Genomic DNA, 9,701 nt, shown 5'->3' with positions numbered 1-9,701 from the left:
AGATGCATTGTAAAGGATATATAGGTAAAGAATAAGCATTGTGCTTCAGCCTATTACTTTTTTCGAATTCCTTTTTTTGAATTTGGATTTTGTGTGTGAGTTGGTAGGATATGTAGCTACATTTATGATGACGATCTTCTTGTTGTAAGTCCACACAAGTGTGCTTTGGTTTGTTGTAAACAAATAAGAATATAAACCATTCATTCAGAACTACTGATTTGGAAGGCATTTGTAGAATCGGCCTCAGGCCTTTAAGAGAGAAAGAGAGGACAGCTTAAGCTTATGGTTCTTAAATCATTTTATCCCTTCTCTCTCTCTCTCTCTCCTTTGCCTTTTATGTCTCTGCCGCTGCTTTGACTAGAAAAGGGAATGTATGTACTTGGCTGGCAAGACGTAACCTAGTTGAAGGAGACAGAGAGAGAGAGAGAGAGAGAGAGAGAGAGAGAGCGCAGGGGGAGGGTTTGTATGTGTATCAGCAGCATGCAGTGACTAACTATCTTTCAGAAAGATCGCAGGGCTGAGAGAGGGAATGTTTATCCAAAGCAGCGCTCATTTTCCATGATCCCAACATAAAAAAAAAAACCTGGCTCATGCCTTATATGGAGAGTCTGAGACGGGCTCCAAGAACCCAGACCTTCAGGATTCCTGGTAAAGAGCCTGAGATACTCACACTGTTACTCATACTCTCTCTCTCTCTCTCTCTCTCTCTCTCTCTCTCTCTCTCTCTCTCTCTCTCTCTCTCTCTCTCTCTCTCTCTCTCTCTTCAATTGGCATTATTGCCATGACGTTTGTCATGTGTTATCAACTTGCCAAAGCACAATTGCAAATATGAGAAACAATGTTAAGGAATATTAAGAAAACAAATTGAATAACAATAGTAGTTAATAATATACATTCTTTATTAATATCTATGGATAAAAAAACAAAAGTAACGGTTTATCACAAGAGCATTGCGAGTAATAAATCAGCCGTTTTACCAACCACATATTTTATGCATACAGAATAGGGCCTTCAGAACATCGTTTTCCCACATTCTACCTTTGTGCAAATCACAGTTTCAATCCACTCCATGTTTAAATACACTCAGAGGTGTAGAAAAAAAGAGAGAAAAGAGAAAGAAATTGATATATTTTTTAACATATTCAGTATTGGAGATTCTATTGTTGATGTATTTTGTGCTTGATTATCCTCACTTCTAGTCACCTACTAAACCTACTATAATGTAGGCAGTGATGAAAATGTCCTACTCAGTGGTTTGTGAAACTTACAGTACATTTTTTTAAAGTGGTATAGGTTAGGTCTTTGTCTTGATGTGTTTTTTTTCTTTCAAGTCCCCCCCCCCAAAAACAGAAGCAAAAACAGAAGATCAACAAGCTCACAACGTGTCGCAATGTGACACATTGTGAGCTTGTAGATCAGCTATTTTCTCTACCTTTGCTGTTGTACGACAAAGTATCGGCATTCTTTTTTTCTTTTAAACTTGAAAATGTTGAAATTTTTGCCCGACAGCGACAACATGTGTTTCAATCTCCTCTGTCACGCATGTGTTTCAGACAAAGAAATAAGATATTATAATCAGGGTTGTATACTTTGGGGGGATGGGGCGATCCATGCCTCTCCTTTTATATATCCCCCTCTGGTCAATAGTTTGTATGGCCGGAGGGGATATGTTTTATCCCTGCTTCTGGTCAACATGCATCTCCTTACATACGTGTATATCACAATTCAACAATTTTATTAAAAGCTCACAACGCATCGTGATGCATCGTGATGCACAACGCATCGTGAGCTTGTAACGGCTATTTTTGTTGTACGAAATAAGTATATACTTAACTGTAGGGCTTAATTGGTTAAAGTGTTTTTTAGTTTTTACAATTCGAACCCTGGTTCACAGCATGATACATTATTTTAGTTTGTCCGTCATATGTTGATACCTACTTGTATATGCAATTATTGTATACTTCTACTTCTACATTCCATGTAGTGTTTGTTTGTGTGTGTGTGTGTGTGTGTGTGTGTGTGTGTGTGTGTGTGTGTGTGTGTGTGTGTGTGTGTGTGTGTGTGTGTGTGTGTGTGTGTGTGTGTGTGTGTGTGTGTGTGTGTGTGTGTGTGTGTGTGTGGGACAAGGAGAGGGAGTGAGAGACAGACGGACAGGAAGTTCACATTATTTAGGTCTACTGGGGTCAAGTCATTTCCTGTTTTCCCTCCCCACCAAATGCCCAATGTTTACAGCCCCTACATTCCAGTAACACACACACACACACACACACACACACACACACACACACACACACACACACACACACACACACACACACACACACACACACACACACACACACACACACACGCTCACACTTTATTGACTCATACATATTAAAATAGAAAATAAATAAATAACGGCATATGTACAACAAGGGTGGAAATGTACTTCATTTGAGTATTTCCATTTCTCAATACATAATTATTCTTCTCTTCTACAATTATTTGCTGGCTTTAGTAACTCGTTACTTTGCAGACTTAGATTATTAATTAAAAAACAAGTGATAAATGATGATGAATTTTTATAGGTTACGCTACCCATCAACACATAACGTAAAAATAATAATAAAAAAGGAATGGTTTTGGACCTACAAGGTTTCCACCTGACAGCAACGATAACGTTTTGAGTGGTTAAATGAACACTCTGGGTTTTCCTGTGCACGGCCCTTTTGAAACCAAACGTTCAGTCGGTAATGCAGTTTGTTTAATTGTGTTTTAATTGCATTGCAGGTTGCTGTGCTGCCGAGTCAGAGGATCAGCAGGTACGTATATGTTCACACAGCTGCTGGACCGCCGTCTGACGACTAGAAGAGGCGTGTGTGTATCGTAACGTTTGATGTAGTGTCGTATTTTGTCCACGGCCCATGGTGCAGTGCTGCATCTCTGGTCAGTTGGTAGTCTGAGATGAAGCACTGTAGCTCGGGACGGAGGACATCAGCAGCCAGAGGGGGACACACGTCACAGCTGCCCACCACCGGGCTGATGAAGAATTATGAATGTCTAGTAACTAATTACTATTCGGCGATAGAATGACTATAGTTATTAGTTTTATACTCTCTGTGAAAATATTTTTGGCAAAGAGATTTGGTGTAGAGGGAAAAAGGGAGGAGACCAAGTCTTGTAGACCCCTGGTTAACTTGGCTGTGGATTACATGACATCATAATGCTACTCCTCTCCTCTCCTCTCCTCTTTCCTACATCCTCTCTTCTCCTCTCCTCTATCCTGCCTCCTCGCTCCTCCTCTCTCCCGGGGTCCAGTTTTCCCAGGAATCCCTTAACCAATCACAAAGGGGGATTCCTGGAAATACTGTTCTTGGGGGAGGGGCTTAACAGCTATTTAAAAACTCCATTGTGTTGTTATTGAAAATGTTATGTATGCACAAGTACTGTATATGCATGTTATGTGTTGTACAGTATGTGTAGCTAGAAAAGTGTGCTCTTTGGAGCACAGGTCTCCGCTAGGCCGGTTTGCCTACCCAGGGCCCGCAATATTTGGAAAGCAGTCATAGCCAATTGGAATGGGATCTGAAAAAGCTGACTCACATATCTTGATCACATGACCCAAGTGATAATGTGTACCGGTTTGTGTGAGTTTTAGTAGGTTTAGTAGTAAATGCAGTGTGGCAGAAAATGTAATCTGGCACAAACAGGGCCTATACTGAAAGTTGCGTCATGATCCAAGGAATCTAGGGACAAGACGATGTTGATTGGAGACCTACGGTTCAAGAGTTATAGGCCAAAAAGTGAATAGGTTTGTTTTAGCGCCACCATGAAGCCGATTTGAAAAACAATATACTACTGTAAATTAAATAAAGAATTGCTGTCCAAATTATCACTGGTTTGTGCAGAGACCTGCAAAGAGGGTGCGATTGCAGAGAGGAAAGTGTTGTACAAGTCAAAGGCTTGTGGTCAGGTGACTCCCTCTTCCTTTGGTGTGTCACCCAGGTGGCGCCTAAACCCTAACCTTTAACTTCACAAAAACTATGCCTAAACCTTAACCCTAACCTCACAAACACAATGCCTAACCCTGACCTTAACCCTAACCGCACGAACACTATGCCTAACCCTAACCTCACAAACACTATGCCTAACCCTAACCTTAACCCTAACCTCACACTATGCCTAACCCTAACCTTAGCCCTAACCTTACAAACACTATGCCTAAACCTAACCTTAACCCTAACCTCACAAGCACTATGCCTAAACCTAACCTTAACCCTAACCTCACAAACACTATGCCTAAACCTAAGGCGACCTAGGCGAGGTTGAAGGTTTTACATGTGTCATTTCCTGCTCTGTGACCACATCCTCTGCTCTAGTGCTGCCCCCCCCCCCCCCCCCCCCCCCCCCCCCCCCCGCCCAGAATAGAGCTGCCAGAATGGCTTGTAGATTAGCTATTTATGCATTTAACAACTTAAACCCCAGCATCCTTACTGTGGGGTTTGGGAAAAGCTTTTGCTGAAAATAGCAGCTCTACAAGCTCACAACGCGCTGCGACTCGTTGTGAGCTTGTAGATCGGCTATTTTCAGCGTAAGCTTTCCCCACAATAACCCAAAACAGAAAATACACTAGTATTGAGCCCTGATGGACTCCGGTTACCCATATGGGGTTCAAGTGGTAAAAAAAAAAAAATAGGGCTCGATCTACAGATAACTGTGTGTGTGCGCAAGCGTGCACAAGTTGATAGTATTTGTGCATGTTTGTATACTGTTTGCATTTGCAGACACTTTTCTAGGTGCGTGCCAAAGCGTTGCCCAATTTTGCCAAGTTTTGATAATGAACCGATTTATTTATTTTGTATTCAAAATACATAAAGACCTCGGGATAACGTCATTGCAAAGTATTACATAAAACATTATTGACTGTCTAAGGGTACATTCCTTTCCATTATATACATGTACTGTATATTTGATTTAGCATGATTATAGTTCCTTTTACAGGCGGTATCTTTCACTTCAGAGACGCGTTTCATGTCATTTCCCACATGCTCAGCGCTTTAAATAGGTCCACACACACACACACACACACACACACACACACACACACACACACACACACACACACACACACACACACACACACACACACACACACACACACACACACAGACACAGAACCTTGCGACTCCCTCAGTGACTCATGCTGCACCCCTCCCATATAACTGCTGCAGCAGGTGCAATTTTTGCAACTTGTTCCTTATAATGCTGGCAAAAGTGTGCAAACGTTGTGCTTGTGTGCAGAATGTTGCACAGTGTGCGTCTGTCACCAGACAGACAGCACTGTGTCTGCTGCATGGGAGCGTGTGTAGAACCAGGTGCTTACTAATCTCTCAACAACAGATTCCGAGCTCTTCCCTTTTTTTGCCGATGGGTTCCCAGATTAGGTGCTCACTGACATGCTAGGGCTTTGTGGTCGTGGTCGGTGGCTTGCTTTGCTACTCAGAGCAGACAGCAGAGAGGGAAGTAGCTCTAGAAATCTTAAAACACATCTTTTTAGCATTGCTTTTACTTAGATTGCTGGATTTCCCTTTTTCTCCTTTGCATATGTTAGATAGCTGTTTATATTTGTTGATGACATGTATTAATGTGTAACATTTTATGCTCTGTTGATGAATTGAATACATAGGACCACAATGGACAAAAAGTCCCCAGGACTTTTTTGTGTTATCCTTTTAGCTTAAATGTCTTACTGTGCTGTTTACATTTCTGTCCAATAAAGTATTCATTACTTGGATTTAGGGGGAAAGGGGTACTGAAGTCTGAAGCCCAAAACGTACCACTGGCATATTACATATGTCACTAACAGGACGGTTGTTTTATAGAGTTGTTCAAAATACACAACAACAAGTCACAATGCTTCTCCATAACATGTACTTTACATCAGGGGCAAACTTTTTCATGTCAAGGACCCCCAAAATGATACGTATTTGGCTGCGGACCCCCCATCTCAAAAACAAAAAAAAATGGTGCCAGGGATTTTTCAAAAATAGCAGATCTACAAGCTCATAGCGCGGCACTCGGTGCCGCGCTATGAGCTCGTATATCTGATATTTTTGAATAGCCAAAGTATAGAATATTGTTAAAGTGGTTAAAATGATTGTGACCCTCCTTTGAGAACCAATGCTTTACATGATGTGAAATGTGATGTTGGGTTTTAATCTCATTCATATGCGAAGAAATTGATTATCCACATACACCTGATTTATCCTTGGTCGTATACGCCGAAAATAGCAGATAATTCTTTATTAAAATTGCAGAATGGGCGACCAGTACACCCTATGTCACTATGACTCAGACATAACCACATTGTGTATTGTAGCAGAAAATAACCGCTGTTGTGAGCTTGTAGATATTATATTTTAGAAAAATAGTAAATACGTTTAATGGATTACATTTGTTACTATGTCTCTTTGAAAGTGCCTTGTTTTAATGACTAATTTTAAGTGTTGTTTTGTTGCTGTCGTTTTATCCATTCATATTTATTTCAGTTCTGTTCTGATTCAGTGTTAAACTGCAAACATGAATAAATAAAATCAAAGGAGAGATCCATGGTTGTTTTCTATGTGTTTTAAACTAGTGTATAGTGACAGAAAAGTGGACACCCACTGAATATAATTCACAATAATTCATAGCTTTTGTACATTCTTTCCTCATATACAGTCTTGATACTAGTGTGAGGTGTGAGTAATTACATGAGAATAATGAAAAAGGAATAGGGTCCAGGGTGACAGATGTGACTTATAAGGGCCACTTGTAGGCCTACTCTGTAACAGTAAAGGGGTTTCAGGGGAAACCAGTAAAATGAGGAATGATATAATAAAAGACTGTCTTGCTAATAAAGCGTCATGTCTCTCATTTTCTACAATGTATTTGATATTACCTTTATATTATTTAATAAATTATGCATTTCATCCTCTATATATTGTCCAGCAACCTTTATGATAAAGGCGAAAAACGACAGTAAACCCGTAGGAGCCAGATTGCTCAGATGCCAAAGATCCTGTGCTGGGATTCAATCCCATGACCTTGTGGTCCGAAGTCAAGAGCTCTTCCAGCAGAGCTAACCAAGCACACTAACTTTCGTACATTGGCATTACATGAACGTGATGGGTCATTCCACCAAATTAATTAAAGCCATTTGGCTCATGCACTAAGTGAGCTTATTGTCAGCAACAGCCAAGAACACAGGAGTCTATCCCTGTTACATATCTGTGTATTTAAGAAGGGTGCAATTTATTATAATTATTGCACAGTGTTTGGTATGCACCCTGACCTTCATTCATTCAGCTCAGGTCCTGCTGTGGAGGAGACCTGGCAGCCACTGATTGGCTAGGCACCTTCAATCAGACTGGACCAATCACTGAAGAAGGCGTCCTATGTTAAAATGAAGAGTTTCGGGGCAGCCTTCGGCTGACCGATTGTTAGATTACTTGTTATAGTGGGGGCTGTTAGTGACACGATACTTCACTTTGTGATACAAGCGCCAAATTTTCCACAAAGTTTCTTCTGGACCTACTTTTTCACAAAAGCCCGTTAGCCACCCAAAAAAAAACAATATGGCTGCCATTTTCCAAAATGGCTGCCGGCGAAAGACATGCTATGTGGTTTTTGACCTGGATTGTGATTGGATAATCCAAGTTTGATTATTTTGGCATCAGAATATAGTTTTGACTCCCCCCCACCCCATCCCCCCGTTAGCCACCCAAAAAAAACCAATATGGCTGCCATTTTCCAAAATGGCTGCCGGCAAAAGACATGCTATGTGGTTTTTGACCTGAATTGTGATTGGATAATCCAATTTTGATTATTTTGGCATCAGAATACAGTTTTGACTCCCCCCTACCCCCTCCCCCCGTTAGCCACACCAAAAAAAACAATATGGCTGCCATTTTCCAAAATGGCTGCCAGCTAAAGACATTTTATGTGTTTTTTTTTACCTGGATTGAAATTATTTTGGCATCAGAATATAGTTTTGACTCCCCCCCGCCCCTCCCCCCATTAGCCAAGCAAAAAAATATATATGACTGCCATTTTTTTAAATGGCTGCCGGCGAAAGACATTTCATGTGGTTTTTGACCTGGATCGGGATTCGATAATCCAAACGTTTTCTGAGGGTGTACTGTAAAAAGGTTGTGCAGAATGCGCACCACTGAGTTAAGGGACTAACGGGACACAGGTGGATAGATAAAACTAATCACAAGGTAAAAAACAAACACAACAGTAAAGTAAAAACTAAGTAACCACTTAAAACAGGACAAACTAACACATTCCAAAACAGTATTGTACTGTTATTATACAGCACTGTACTTTATTCTACTGTACTGTTCTGTTATTGTACAGCACAGTACTGTACTGTTTTGTTATTGTATAGCACAGTACTGTACTGTGCTCTACTGTATTGTTATTGAACAGCACTGTACTGTACTGTACTGCACTGTACTGTATTGTTGTTGGTTACCAGTTCACGATTTAGTGAAGAATCTAGGCCCTGAAAAATCCATTGGCATCCTTTTCTTTCACACTTTCACTGGATGTGATGTTGTGTCAGCCTTTCGTGGGAAAAGGCAAAAAGACAGCATGGCAAACCCGGCAAGTGTGGCCTGAAGTGTCTCATGTCTTCCAGAAGCTCAGTCAATACCCACCAGTAACAGTGCATGACAAGAACAGCACTGGTGATGGGGTTGATGATGCAAGATTTTACCTGTTTGCATGGAAGCAGAGGTCCTATGATGCCATTCCACCTACAAGGGCATCTCTTGCACATCATGTGAAGCATGCCACTTATCAAGTTGCCCCTGTCTGAAGCCAGGTAACTGTATGGCAAATGTCATACAGAGAGCCCTGCCAGCTGGGGATGGCGAGCAGAGGGTGACATTTGGCAAGTAGCGTGGATGACACTCTACCAATTGGCCAGATGTGTGAACAACTGACAAAATGCCGGTGCAAGACTGAATGTCGTGGTAGATGCAAGTGCTACCGCTTTGGCCTTCAGTGCACACAGCTGAGTGCCTGCACAATTGCTGCAACAATTTGTGATCCAGACATGGGGGGGGGGGTAAAAACTCATATGTTGATAACAAAATAATCAAAATCCAATCACAATCCAGGTCAAAATACACATAAAATGTCTTTCCCCAGCAGCCATTTTGGAAAGTGGCAGCCATATTGTTTTGTTTTTTGCGTGGCTAACGGGGGGAGGGGGCGGGGAGGAGTCAAAACTATATTCTGATGCCAAAATAATCAAAATTGGATAATCCAATCACAATCCAGGTCAAAATACACATAAAATGCCTTTTGCCTGAAGCCATTTTGGAAAATGGCAGCCATATTGCCATATAGTTTTTTTTTTCGCGTAGCTAACGGGGGGAGGGGGCAGGGGGAGTCAAAACTATATGTTGATACCAAAATAATCAAAATCCAATCACAATCCAGGTCAAAATACACATAAAATGTCTTTCGCCAGCAGCCATTTTGGAAAATGGCAGCCATATTGGGTTTTTTTGCGTGGCTAACGGGCTTTTCTGCAAAAGTAGGTCCTTGGCATTGTTCATGCCAAATTTGGCGCTTGTATCACAAAGTGAACTATTGTAACATAAAAATGGACTTAGTGGCCCGCACTATTAAGCAGTTTGATTTGATTCCTCCATGATACAACTCTG

Source organism: Gymnoscopelus microlampas (assembly GCF_963454915.1).
Source record: "Gymnoscopelus microlampas genome assembly, chromosome: 18".
In the NCBI taxonomy this organism is placed as follows: Eukaryota; Metazoa; Chordata; class Actinopteri; order Myctophiformes; family Myctophidae; genus Gymnoscopelus; species Gymnoscopelus microlampas.
This window is presented reverse-complemented; position numbering follows the sequence as displayed.